The sequence below is a fragment of the Cyprinodon variegatus genome, unplaced genomic scaffold, assembly GCF_000732505.1.
Source record: "Cyprinodon variegatus isolate N-32 unplaced genomic scaffold, C_variegatus-1.0 Scaffold188, whole genome shotgun sequence".
Classification (NCBI taxonomy): Eukaryota; Metazoa; Chordata; class Actinopteri; order Cyprinodontiformes; family Cyprinodontidae; genus Cyprinodon; species Cyprinodon variegatus.
The window spans coordinates 433272-445526 of record NW_015150641.1 but is presented as its reverse complement, the minus strand read 5'-3'; positions in this window follow the sequence as shown (position 1 = coordinate 445526).

Here is a 12255-nt window from a genome sequence, read left to right as displayed (position 1 = left end):
GATATTTGAAATGCTTAAAGTCTATCTTTCTTTCTAAGCATGTTTCTGCAGCCTCTTTATGTGTTTGCTTCTAAGCCTCATCCACCTGTTCAGTCTTGGCTACAGTACCTAGATTTTCCCCTAAATCATCAGTAAACAGACAGCAGCTACAGAAACCCACCTGACCAACAGACAAACAGCTTTTCTGACATCTGGTGCCTGCATTGTATACAAAGGAACAAATAAAATATAGTATGCAACAACAGTTTTAAATTCACTCATTTTGCCTCACTCAAATGAAAAGTGCAATGGATTTTATGATGGATTTGCTGCCAAAAGGTGTAAAAGTCTAAATCAAAAGTAACCTCAACACCCCTGCCTGCCAATACAAGACTTGAACTTTCGTTTAATTTTATCAAAGTTTAATAAAGAAGTTCTGATTTGGAGACAAGCTGAGTGTCCTAGGGTAGATAATGGGGTATATATATATATATATATATATATATATATATATATATATATCCATGCATCCATTTTTTGACACGCTTTATCCCAAGTGGGGTTATGAGGGGTGCTGGTATCTATGTCCAGTTTTCTATGGGCGAGAGGCGGGGTACACCCTGGACAGGTCGCCAGTCCATCGCAGGGCAACACAGAGACAACAGGACAAACAGCCATTCATGCACACACTCACACCTAAGGAGAACTTAGAGAAGACAATTAACCTAACAGTCATGTTTTTGGACTGTGAGAGGAAGCTTGAGTACCCGGAGAGAACCCACGCATGCACAGGGTTCTGCATTTCCTCTACCAGAGGCCTGGGATCTTGAGGGTTCTGCGCAGTATCTTTACTGTTCCACAACTTTTCTGGACCGAGACATCTGATGTATTTCCAGGGATCTACTGTAACCACTCCTCAATTTTGGGGGTCACTGCCCCGAGTGCCCCAATGAACGTGGGTACCACTGATGCCTTGACCTTTCAGGTTTTCTCCAGCTCCCCCTGAGCACCTGGTATTTCTCTAGTTTCTCATGTTCCTTTTTCCTGATGTTGCAGTCAATTGGTATTGCTACGTCAACCACAATGCCTTTCTTGCTTTTTGTCCACAACCACAATGTCCGGTTGGTTTGCCATTACCATTCGGTCCGTCTGTATCCGGAAGTCCCACAGGATCTTGGCTCGGTCATTCTCTACCATCTTTGGAGGTGTTTTCCTTGACCTTGGGGTTTCCAGGACATACTCTGCACAGATGTTCCTGTACATTATTTTAGCCACTTGGTTATGGTGCTCCATGTAAGCTTTCCCTGCTAGCATCTTACACCATGCAGTTATGTACTAGATTGTTTCAGGGGCCTCTTTGCACAGTCTGCACCTGCGGTCTTGTCTGGTGTGGTAGTTGATAATCTTTCCTTGCCATGTGTTTTGTGTTTACTGGTCTCATTTTTGTGATTGCAGGTCTTTTTGAATTTTCTGTGAATTTATGTATTTTCATGTTGTTTGCACCCAACGTCCTCCATAGATATCTGTCCTTTGCACCTGTTTACACCTAAAGAATTCACACATTTTTTTCATATCCTCATAAATCCTTGTTATAAAACATCTTAACCTATCCCGTATTTGTATCAACAGTTAGACGCTGCACATCTGTTTTACATAACCCCACTGAAAAGGAGCTGTTTTGTAAAGAAAACCATCTGTTCTTTTTTAAACAGACAGTGACAGATTTCAACATTACAAATGCCTTTATATAATGAAGTGTACTTCCGGTTTTGAGAGTATGAAAAATATGTTTTAAAATTCTCTTAAAAACAAACCGCTTGAAAGGATCATTGACTGTTAAAACACTAGGTTTTCTGTCTTCATAATATGATCATATTTGGCATTTGAGCTACAAACTTAAAAAAAAAAATATATATATATATATATAAATGTTCAAAGTATTTTCAGTATCAAAGTTGTTATATAAAATTGAGTGTAAGACTAGAACATCAGACTGATTTTAAAGTCCTGAGCAGAGCCATAAATCATGCGAACATAGAGGAATTAAGAGGAAGGAAAAAGATTGCAGCGATCCCATCCAGCCCAGCAGGCTGTGATGTGTTCTGACTTTTACATCGTAAGAAAATATATGAATTTATATTTACATTCATAAATATATGAATGTAAATGAATTTGATCGTTGATTTAAAGAAAATATCATTCAAGTCTATTTTTTGGTCAAATTAATAATTCACTTTAAGATATTAGTTTTTTTTAGCATGGGAAATAAAATAAAAAGACAAAGTTAGATGCTACATAGCACTTTTAATGAACAGCAAGCACATGCAGCCTCTTTGTAATTGATGGTCATGATTGATGAATTCACTTTGATCTTTTTTATGCTAAGTCTTAGAAGGCATTTTACCTGTTATAAACACACATATTTTTGTGCTTCATACTTTTTCTCTGGAAATCAGTTCTATATATTGCATATTCATTAGTTGGTACACGCCACACTGTGTTTTTATACATGAACTGTGGGTATGCCTATTCCTTGAAGTTCTCCAATCCTCAATCCATGTCTCATTGCATCCCTCTTGTCTTTCTCTCTTTGTCTTATTCATGAGTTAGGGAAAAGCAACTCTTTCAATATGTGGGTCACTATACTTTGTGTTTTATTGTACGAAAGCCAAGGGAAGGAAAAGCTGACTCCTAGACAAAGAGGAACTCTATGAGAGGAAAGAATCATATGACTGCTGATACCCCTTGTGTGCAACATTTTTGATTTTGAAAAATTTATACACAGAGCACTGTTTTAAAAATGAAATGATGAAGTGTGATTTCAAAAACCCCCAAAATATTCCAGGTACTTAGCATTGCTTCACAAAGTTATTGTGATGAATGAAGTATTTAAGCTGATGCTGTATCAGATCAACATTCCTTGCAACGTGCTATGAAATGGTTGTCAGAACAATTACAAAGAATTTGTTCATTTCAGTGCTATTTCAACCACCCAGTAATTTACATACAAGATAGATCAACTCCATCTTTATTCTTAAACGAAGAATACTCCCTTTGTTGCTCAATCTGCATTAGGTTCTACTGTACAAAGTCAGTAGTTTATGATGGCCAACAGGCGTTCATTTGCAACAAGTGATGGATAATACATGTATGATCAGTGTTGGGACTAACGCATTACTTTGTAAGTTACTGTAACGGCGGTATTTTTTTCACTAACTAGTACGCTAACGTGTTAGTTTTTAAATTCAGTAACTCCATTGACATTACTACATGATGCGTTACTGCTTTATTTTATAGTCTTGGGATCAGCTAGAGACTTAAAAGCTGCAGTGAAGTATTGTCTTTCTGTGTTAGAGTGAGGGAGACAGGAAGGAAACATGCTGAGGGCGTGTTTGTGTTTACCAACACTAGTCATCATGGCGGCTGCTGCAGAGCCCAAGTCGAGTTTCTTCACTTNGTTTGTGTTTACCAACACTAGTCATCATGGCGGCTGCTGCAGAGCCCAAGTCGAGTTTCTTCACTTGGAGATATTCTCATTAATTTACAATTTGTGCCTTGGATCAAAGATTCTATCTACAGCCCAGAACAGCAACTGTAATCTGTTGAAACACCTACAAAAGCAACATGCTGCGACGAAGCTAGAAGCTACCGGTGTCGTGCCAAGTTAGTTATCCCTGGGAAAATTTGTATCCCCTCGTCGGGAGCGCGCACGGAGTAGGACAACCAACCCGACTTAACTCCGCCTCAATTCCAACGTGCAGAACTTGAAATTTGAAAGGTTTTACGAGTATGAAAGTTGAGCTTTACTGTTTTATTCTTTACTTCACATGTTATAGCAGAACATCGCCAGTGATATTGATCTAAAACTAATATTAAAACACAAACGTTTGCTTGAAAACTGGTTGCTGACAGCAGTGTCTACTCCTCCCTCTGAAAGCAAACAGATCCCTGTTCTTTTCCACACGTTCATTTAAAAAATCTCTCATTGTTTCACAGTGTCCAAATGTTCTCATCCCATTGAAAACTGTTGTAAACCATATGCTTGTAATAAAAATGAAATAGAAAATGGAGTGCACGTGTAATCATTAAAGACTATATGCAGAAGGAAATCATTTTTTCCTGGTTGAAATTTAGTACTTAAATCTATATTTGTGTTTTATATTAACTTACAATTTATCACTGTTGTACTATCCTTAATAAACAGTTTGTGTTCTAACATCAGCCGTTTTATTTCATCCCATATTGCCACAATTGGCAATATGGGCTGAAACAAAACCTGCTGTAATCTGTTCCCCCTGTCTAAATCAGACAAAAAAAGGTCCCAGCTTTTTCATTTTTGGCTTATAAGCATCTTTTACGATGACAATTTATTCCTGAAACTTTGGAGGTGATGGACCTTTATTTCTTAAAGTTATAAGGGGGGAACAAATTATACCAGGCCACCTGCTGTAAAGGGCAATTTTGCAGGCAACTACCTACTATGCCCTGAAATAAATTGGCACTTTGAAACATATCTTTGTTGCTTGTATATAGAATTGCTTAGCAGAGTTTCATGATGCAAATGCATGTCAAGTTCTTCAACAGATTGTATTATTCTCCAGTGCAATAACATTTCTGAAATGAAGGCTATAAGGGCATAATGTGAACCTTTAAAAAAAAAGTAACTAAATAGTTACTTTTCACAGTAACACATTACCTTATGGTGTAAGTAACTGAGTTAGTAACTAAGTTACTTTTGAAATGAAGTAACTAGTAACAGAAACTAGTTACTGCTTTTCAGTAACTAGCACAACCCTGTGTATGATACAAACTCCAAAACACAAAAAACAAATTAAACAAAAAAGATCGGAAAGAAAATGTTTCAATCACAAAGACAATGCTGCAGACACCAAAACTCACTCACAAAAACACTGCAAAAGAGGAAGCTGCAATCAAAATAGACAGTGGAAAAAAAAACATTAAACCACATTTTGAAGCAGGACTAAAGAACTTTCAATTTGGTCGATTTGGCTCCCCCACAGGACAAATTATGATTTTTTTTTTCCTGAAGATGTCAGGGCTAGTGGATGTTTGTAGAGAACAAAAATGCAAAGACAAAAGGCAGAAATGATTTGTTTACAGATTTAATGAGGAGGTAGATGATAACAGAAGCATAACATCAGAAAATACAGGCAAAGAACTCAGGAACTAAAACTAGAAGACACTTGGGAAAACAGATAAAGAATGAGGAGAATCCAGCACTGAGTAACTGTGGAGGAGTATACACTATATGGGAGACAGAATGATGAAGGTGTGGACAGAGGCAGCTGGAAAGGAGCTGAGGGTAAAGGAAAGGGGCACTAGTGGGCAACAAAGAATAACCAGGGAAAACAACAGGGCTTAACTGTAACTAGAAAATAACTTAAATGGAGCCAAAGGAGAAAAAAACGAATGGAACTAGAGATAGCTTAAGATAGCTATGAAGCCATGGGAAACATAACCTGAAGATAACAGAAAGAATAACATTAACTAAAACAAGACCAATGAATAAATAAATCCCGAAATGCTGAAAGAGAGATAACTGAAAGAAGTAATGGGGAAGAGTACAACTAAAAAAAAGACAGAATAACAGAAATTAAACCATACTGAGAACACAAAAAACTTAAAGTGAAACAAAAAAGTCCAGAGAAGCACATTATTACAAAACTGTATTTCCTAAAATATTTATTACCCTGTCGCCTAAAGTTGGATTGAACTACAATTATGTTTCCAGTGGCTGTGTGAAACGTGAACATGGATGAGGTAATCAATTTAATTGTGGCAAAACAATGTCAAATTACAATGTTGAAAATAAAAAAACTTTCAACTCTGGTTTGTACCATATGCCTGTACTACCACCACCACCCCCAACCTCACCGACTGATCAACTGTCAAACATAATATTTGAATCAAATAAATATTATGTTATGTTTTATAAGTTCATAATAAACACACATATAGATCCCAGTAGGAAGGTACTTCAATGCCCGTCAATTTGCACGAATATACAGACTCTTAGTCGACTTTTCAGACAGTAAATTAACATTTCCATTCCATAAAGTGTAGCAAGGATTAACTGTAAACAGTGTAGGAGAAAAAAAAAACATGGTGTATCACTAACCCAGGCGTAATTATTTCAACAGTGTTTTATCACTTAGTCATTCCAACATGATTATATATGAATTTATACTAATAAAAGGTTATTACAAGTACTTAAAAAAACAGAAATGCACCAGATAACTAGGTTAAGTTCACTACAAGTCAGGTAGGATCAGACCTGCAGCTAACATTTTAACATTATTCCCTGCAGAAAGTTGGTGAGGAGGAATAGAGAAAAGGTGAATTTTCTAAAATGTCTCCTTAAACAGGTGGTCATAACTGTTTACCCTATTCTAACATTAGCATAATTATGTATAGTATTTGATACTAGAGTGCTTGGCTTTACTTCGGAGAAGTAAAGACAAGTATTTGTCTTATCCGCAGGTGTCTTAAATACTTGTTTGAGGGTCATGCTACCACAGGTTTGGAAATCCAACCGCTTTGCCTTTTTCTATCAGAACAGTGAATAATCAGAAGGTGTGTTTTATGAGAACAAAAAATGTAAAAAGATATTGCCTTGATTTAAAAAAAAAGATCAAATCTAATGTTATGATCAATTAATTTGGAAGACTGACTTCTTTTACAAAAAGCTATTTTTCTTGCGACTGAAGTCAGCATCTGTTACATCTCAGCTGGGGCCTGGGTGTTTGATGTAGACTCGAGTCTCATCATAAAGGCTGAGGCAATTTATGTTCAGCAATTGTCACAAAATCTCTAAGAAAAAAAAAGCAACAAGCAAATACAAAGACAAGACAGAAACAAAATAAAAAGAACACAGGAGGTTGTACTAGCAATCAGGCAGCAAGAAAACATGCAAAAGTTTAAAAACTTGGAGAAGAATTTTACTAACTTTATGGAAGGAAAGAATATTGAGGATAGAAGATATTTTTCTTCCAATTTAGGACTATGAATGTAACTTGAACAGACTGTTTATTGGCACAAGTTAAATATGCGGATGTACTACCACCACATTTGGCAAAGCACTGGTGAAGCTAATATCTAACTAAACTTTATCATGATAAAAGATGAAAAGAATTATTTATAATTTAGACTGTTTAAATAGCAAGAAACTGGATACAACAGCTACCTAAAAACAAACACACGAATGTTACACATCACAGTTGGTTTGATTATAATGACAACTCCATTGTCATTTCAACCTGCAGAGACTCACACAGAGAAAAGCTGCAATTAGAAAAGATTTACTTAATTCAACATATTTATACAGGTAACACAGTCAGAATGTTAAAAATGTTTCTATCTAAGGAGAACTAGCCGATTGCGAGGACTCATTGACTCTCTGCCATCCCTCATACTGAGCACGCATGTAGCAACAGTGCACAGGAAACCTCCAACAGAACCAGGTTCATTGTGAGTGGCCGTCTGCCGAGGCCGACTGGGGTTCAAGGAGATGGAAACATATAATGACATAAATAAAATAAGTTCTTTGGCACTTGGTAGAAGCCTTTGATGCTTTGAATCAATACTAGCTTGGATTAGTAACTTAGAAAAGGATAAGTCTCCCCCTCAAAAAGGTACCAGGGCAGAGCTAGTAGGCTAGACTCCCAAGCCAGGGAGCAAAGTGATAGAAACAGGCATAGCAGCGCAGTTGATTGCACTGTTGCTGAGCTGTACAGGTGATCGCACCAAGAGAAACGCAGAACAGTGCAGTCGATCGCACTGATGTAGAGAGACAGGTGAAAACAGACAGCGCAGTGGCACATGCTGGTAGAGCGGAGGAAATCTTGAGAGAAGAAGTAAAAGAAAGCTTACCATGCATACATCAATTAGAAGCAAGACACAATCTGCTGATAATTCAGCCATTACACGGATTAGACAGTGAAAACATGTTGAAAATTAGGCTGGCATTCCTGGGAAGCAGGGATCAGAGGATTTGATAAACACCACGAAGCTGTGGGCTGGAGATACACCTGTGCAAGAATTACAGTAATGCTGTTCCTGTTGAAGACAAAAATACCTCTAAGCAAAGAATGAGGAAAACATAGTGAGTCTTGGAGAAATTATTATGTACCTGAAGAGAAACGTGTGGGCTTCTGTGAGTTGAACCAGCTTGTTGTCTTGTGGGAAATATGGAGGCTTGAGTTGAGGTGGAGGGAGCAAAAGTGTGGAGGAGCCATGAATCAGTTAAGCGAAGACTTGTGACGGAGGAGTTACACTTGTTCATGAAGGAGATCAGCGGGAGGAAAGGAGACAGATGATGGCTGGTGGGTGTTGCACTGATCAACAGAGGATGGAATCCGGGCTGAAGCAGGTGCAGGAGGGACCGAAAGTGAACTCGGGGAGAAGCCTGTGTGGGCTTGCTGGAGTGAGTCAGAGCAGAAGCAGGGAGATCAGTGCGGGTGGCCAACAGGTGCTAGAAGCTCACGGATGAGGAACAGAGGCTGCACATCAGGTTAAAAAAAAAAAAGATGTATCAATGCATGTGATGATGGAAAATATGCTTGCATGCAGGAGATAGAAGCTAGGCCAGGAGCTAAATGAAGGGAATCATGAAAGATGATTGGCTGCAAAGAAGGTGCGGGCCCGGGTTAATTGGCTGGAGCTGAACAAGGGAATTGTAGGTGGTTTAGGTTAAGCTGATAAGAGTTGTCCAGATTTAACCTTGATTACGGTAGATGTTCCAACTGCAAGGTGTTTACACAAAAGTAAAACAATAAGAGAAAAATATAATAAGTGACTGTACATAATAGTTATTAAAACTTTTTAGTTCTTAGCTTTGCCCACTGTTCCAAACCCCTCATGACAAGGTATTTTGAAAATATAGTATCCTAGTCTGTTAACCTTAAAAATGAATGCCATGTATATGCTTTTAAAGTAAAATTAAACTAAATACGTATTAGTAATAACAATGTGGTATCCTCATACTTGTACTCTTTGTCTTCCACCTAACAGGGATCTGTAAATCTTAGAAGAGGGTCCCAAACTTCCCTACAACCAAACAGCTAGAGCTCTTCCAAATTAAACCTAAGATATTCCTTGGACAGCTAGGTGAATTAGGGCTCATCCCAATATAGATTATCTTGGGTAAATATGACAAACTACATGGATAGATAGGGGCCGTCTCCAGACCAAGTGACCATAAAATAAGTATATTTGTCACCTCAACCCAGGGTGAATAATGTTGGAGCGGCTCTGTCTTGATATCACTATCTGGATAACCAGGGACAAAGTGGCTTGCTGCACATGCAACCCAGCTTAGAACTTACTACCCTTTACACGCATGCACTGACACAAAGAACATGCCATTCAGCTTGACCTTGGTGTTGTCTGATGGGCAGTATGATGAGCGACTTAATCATACCTTAAGCCAGGCATCCCCAAACTCGGTCCTCAAGGCCCCCTGTCCTGCAGGTTTTAGAGGTTTCCTTGCTCCAGCACAGCACTACCCCCAGAGGGTTCTTGACCAGGGTCTGTCCCCGTCCACGCTTATGGTATATGTCAATGTATCTTGCATGTATACCAGGGTGGTGACCCGGTGGGCTGTCAAAAAAATGTATCATTGTTTTTGAGGGGTGCCCACTAGGGATGGGGATGGAAAACCGGTTCCTGTTCAGAACCAGTTCTGTCTGTTCCAATTCCATGGCACCATTTGGCAGCTCACTTAACGATTCTCTTATAGATTCCAGGCAGCACCAGAGCCTAGGGTTGACCAGACGTCCTCTTTTTCCTACTTTTCAGACCTAAAAAGATGTCTGGGGGAATTTCAAAATCCTCCGGAATTTTGGTCGACTACAGTGCAGCACGTAGTCGAAACAGGAAGCTGGCCGGACCTGACCCTGTAACAGTAGGCTGGACAACGGCAGCCCCGTGCTTTCCCCTGCCTGCATTTCCAGTCCCAAGCCCCCCTCCTCAGGCTGAGGACGGGAGGCTCATGGCTCTCTGCTGAGGTCCTGTCCAGTCAGTGGCCCAGCAGTCGACAAAAAAAATGTCCTCCTTTTCAGAAACCAAAATCTGGTCACCCTACCTTTTAAGGAAGATTAAAATTGCAACAAGGCGTGTTGCAATCATTGCAAAGTGGCAATTACATCCGCGGGAGGAAATACATCTAACATGCAGAAACAGCTGCGCATACAAAATGGCATACATTTTAAGGTATGCCGTGTTTTGATGCCTTCCCGACAAAAGCTAAAGTTACGACCAGCATAGAAGGCAACTCTGGTGGTAAGTAGCTAGTTTTATATCACTGGCTGTGCTTAATGTGGTTCCTAGTAAATCATATGCCATTTCTGGAAATAAACCAATTCCCTACCTCTCTTTGGGCTTATTGAGGGAGTCTGCCTTTCTCGTTAATCCAGCCCTTCATTGCTAGCATGTTTAATTAGAACTACTGGTAGCCGGATTTCTTACATGATTCTAGCTATTGCAATGGATGTAACAAAACATTCTACAAAGTTGCTCTGCAGTTCAGGGAGCAAGAGAAAGGTGACAATCGTTTATTTAAATCAGGGGGATATAAGTTTATATCCCCAAAATGTACAGTAATGATTTTTCATTAAACGTATGCCTTCTCCATTAGATTTAGATCACTGTGACGAGAATCGATAAGGAATCGAATTGCTTCACAGAATCGATAAGGGAATCAGAATCGTGAAAATCTTATCAATTCCCAACCCTAGTGCCCACTGCCAAAGCCCATCACATCCTGTGTTATCTGCATTGGATCTTTCTTTGGTCTTTGCTGCTGTGAATTTCCTCTGGACATGGGTTTGACAAAATGCATCAGTGGACTTCAGGTTTTGTTGGTCAATGAGTCCTGCTGACACTGAAACGCTGGTGGCTCATCAGTTGCATTCATTCCTCCAGGGGTGTCCTCTTTGAGCTACTCCATGCTCTTGCAGCTTCACCATCTTGGAAGCACTGGTGAATTCCTCTGTCCTGTCCAAGCAATAAAGGAGTACATTATGGCCACATGGTGCAGAAGGCTTATGCGCTATGGCAGGGGTTTCCTACCCTTGTCCTCAAGATCTAGTGTCCTGCAGGTTTTATATGTATCCCTGCTCCAACACAGCTGAATGAAATGAATGACTATCCCCACCCCTTTGCCAAACTTGTTGGCATCCTTAACAGTTAATCCAGTCATTTGATTCAGCTGTGTTGGAGCAAGGATTAATCTAAAATCTGATGGAAACATATTTTATAATTATTCAGTTATTTTGCATAGAGCAAACAGAGGAAGAAATGACTCACATAAACAACTGCTAGTCAGTCTTTTTGTTCTCTTCAAAGAGGAGCTTTCATATTGATTCAAATCAAGGGGAAACTCAATCCAAAGCCACATTCACTGTAGTTATGGGTGAGAGGAATTTGCATGTCCATTTGAGTCAAGTGCCTCAGAAGCAGCTTATCTGCTCAGCCAACTAAAACAAAGTGATTAATAACTAATTGAGTTTTACAACTTAACAAAGCAAGGCAGTGACCTTGGGAAAGAGTAAACAAACTGTATACATTTGGTACAGGTTTGCTCAATAAAGCACCCATTCATTATTCATGCAAATAGATGTCCTCATTTACATGAATGACATTGGAAATCTTTTTCTTTGTAGTTTCTCTTTTCTTTTCTAAACCGCTATGCAACAAATTCTGTGTCTTGGCAGTGCACGGTATCTGACAGTCAGATATAATCTGTGCTTTCATCCATCTTTGCTAACAGCCAAGGTGTTATTCATACTTCAAAAAGAGGATGATTGAGTATTGCATTCATCAGATATTTCCAACTGTGCACGTTTTGTCGAAGCTATTCTCACACTTATTTTATTTACTGTTTAGGGTGAAAGACAGGAAAAGACTACAACAACCCCTTTGGTTCAGCTGCTTCTCGTATATCTTAAAAGAGAATGAATGACTGTCTGAACGAATGAATGAATGAATGAATGAATGAATGAATGAATGAATGAATGAATGAATGAATGAATGAATGAATGAATAGCTTTATTTCAGGTAATCCAGTAAAAATGTACTATTGCAGTACATGCAAACATTATGTATAAAAAAAGACATATGTCAGTATTTTCTATGTAAAATTTTTTGCTAATGTCTGAAAAGGAGTATGAAAAATTGTAATACAAACTGACACACATGCAACTTAACATTTTTCGGAAGAAGTTTATTATTTGTTGTTACGCACTTTAAAGAGTGAAA